At 63.1% G+C, this 415-nt stretch overlaps 1 protein-coding gene across 1 annotated transcript in view; it reads left to right on the top strand.

Annotated features, from left to right (window-relative positions):
- The window catches only part of LOC103914441 (scavenger receptor class F member 1-like), a 30,846-nt gene that overhangs the window by 11,059 nt on the left and 19,372 nt on the right, over positions 1 to 415 (top strand). The window lies entirely within an intron of this gene.

Here is a 415-nt window from a genome sequence, read left to right on the forward strand (position 1 = left end):
TGGAAGCCTGGACTGGGCAGGGGGCACTCGAAGAGTCTTGAGCCTCCATTTTCCAGCCCTCCATCTCTCTCATCCCCCTTTTTCCTTTAGTCTCCCCTGCCCCAGGACCTGGTCCTTCCCATCCGTGCCCTGCTCCCTGCTCTCTGCCCGGGTCTGGCAGCTCGCCCTCCCCGTGCAGGGCAGGACTGCAGGGAGCCGGCCCGGCTGCCAACCCGGGGGGGGTCCATGTGTGGCATATCCCCCCCACTTTTTTGTAGCAGTATTATCGATCGCATAAGCAGCGCTTGTTGTACTAGACGTACCCACGGTATATTCTGCAGTAACGGAGCCGCTCGCTTCCCGCACCGCACTCTGGTCTGTCGGGCTCGCGGTGCACGGGAAAGGGAGGGTGCTGCTGCTCGGCGCCCAGGGCATC

This window comes from Pygoscelis adeliae, unplaced genomic scaffold (genome assembly GCF_000699105.1).
Source record: "Pygoscelis adeliae isolate BGI_AS28 unplaced genomic scaffold, ASM69910v1 Scaffold403, whole genome shotgun sequence".
Lineage (NCBI taxonomy): Eukaryota > Metazoa > Chordata > Aves > Sphenisciformes > Spheniscidae > Pygoscelis > Pygoscelis adeliae.